The sequence below is a fragment of the Cnephaeus nilssonii genome (genome assembly GCF_951640355.1).
Source record: "Cnephaeus nilssonii genome assembly, chromosome: 8".
In the NCBI taxonomy this organism is placed as follows: Eukaryota; Metazoa; Chordata; class Mammalia; order Chiroptera; family Vespertilionidae; genus Cnephaeus; species Cnephaeus nilssonii.
The window spans coordinates 26,870,891-26,872,950 of record NC_137079.1 but is presented as its reverse complement, the minus strand read 5'-3'; positions in this window follow the sequence as shown (position 1 = coordinate 26,872,950).

Sequence of the window (2,060 nt, the reverse complement as noted above, 5' to 3'; positions counted from 1 at the left end):
CTATACACAAATATAATCTCTACATGTTGTATTTACATAATAGATTATTCTCCCAGTCAAATAAATATATTACTGCTAAAGGTATAAAGAGTTAACAAATATGATTACTTCCGTTAGGAGGTTATCTTCTGGTTTGGGTAAGTGGTTTGGAGTTTGGATTTCCAAAGCCTAATTACGGTTCTTGGGGGTAAATGCTGAGGTTGATCTTAAACATCCATTCTACCCCAGATGATTAGGCTCTGAATTCACATTGCCTGTGATTGGCTTAGACCTGGGCGTGTGACTTAGTTCTCACACTTGACATGAAAAGGAAACTCTGGGAAAGTTCTTCTTTCCCCTAAGAGAGAATCACAGGAGACAGACTGTAGGAAGCGGTTATAGGGTTAAGCCTCGGACTGACCTGCTGGCAGAGTCGCAAACAAGTCCCAGCTTGGAGGGCTCAGTCCTCTAAGCATAATTAAGCTTGATCTTGTGACTGCTCCCTAGATCTTTCCTGGGTAGCTAGTGGGCTGTGGGAGGGGCAGCAAGTGCTGCTAAAACAAGTGAATCTTACAACAACATTGTAGATTACTTTGTTTGTCCCCGATTATAAATAAAGCACCAGCTTTGCAGTCTGGATCAGTTCTGTGGCCTCAGCCAGACACAAAATGATCCACCCAGGCTCCCAGCTTCATGAATCTATTTCTGCATCTTGTTTTCTTTATTTCTAATATTTCTCAATCCCTGGCCACCTCCATTTAGAACCGGTTCGTTCATCTCTCTTGCAGCGCGGGACGCGGAAAAGGGAGATCCCCGCCATGTTCGGCCCCCGCCGCATCAGGCCCCCGCAACAGACTTCTGGTTAAATGTGGTAGATTGGAAAAATGCCTCTTAGTCAACTGAAACTTGATTAAAATGCTAGAAGGCCTGGCCAGTGTGGCTCACCCAGACAGTGTGGCTTGCCCAGCTAGTTTGCCTCTATGGTTGACCTATGAACTAGGAGGTCATGGTTCAATTCCTGATCAGGGCACATGCCCAGGTCATGGGAGGCAGCCAATGAATGATTCTCTCTTATCATTGGTGCTTCTCTCTCTTCCTCTCTGAAATCAATAAAAATACATTTTAAAAAGGTAAACTAAAATGCTAGAAGAGGGATTAAAAACAGTATACAGTCAGAAGGGCAAAATTATGAGAAAGAAAGACAAATTTTGGAAGGCAGAAGAGAGATGGATGAGTGATAAGTGACTTAATGAACCCAAGAAAGCAGAAACCTAAGCCAGCAGTGGAGAAAGCCCCAAGTCAATTGGCACTGCAGAACACCAGAAATGCCAGAAGTTGAATGCACTGGACACTAATGAAATGAGGGGTGCATGTAAGGATAAAAGCAGAGAAACTTTGTAATGTCAGTATAACAAGTACTAGACACCAGATCTCTTTTCCTTCTCTAAGCAAAAGACTATATTTCTTGACTGAAGGGGTCCATTTGTCCACACCCACCAAAGCCCAGTAGATACAAACAGGAGTTTGCAGCCAAGAAAGCAAGGATTTATTAATTAAGGACATGGCACAGGTGAGCTAATGCTCAAAGACCTGGCTCCCTGATGGCTTGCAGGGGATGGATTATATAGGGGGAAAAAAGATTAATCATGACTAAAGGAGTTAGGGTCACAGTCTCTACTGATTGGTTGGTGCTAGGGTAGAGGTAAAATGCAATTTTAGCTGGCTAGTTTTCTCGAAGCACTTTGAAAATATTATTCCACCACCTTCGTTGCATCTGGTTTTGATGTGAGCCATGGAGTCATTCTGATTTTGCAAGGATGTTTTTGATGGGATCATTCCGCTTTCCTGGGTCCAGAGCTAAAACACAACTGAGATATTATTTTTAGTTTGAAAACTCTGCCTGTATATTTAATAGACCCAAGAGCTTGTTCCTAAGACTACCAGATGCTGACCAGAACGTCACTGTCCTGAGGGCTTGATGATTAAGCAAGGGAGAGAGAGGTGGGTGAGTCAGGGTGCAGGGTGAGGTCAATTTGAGTCACAGAGGGGGGAAAATCAAAATAAAAGGCCAGATTAAAGGA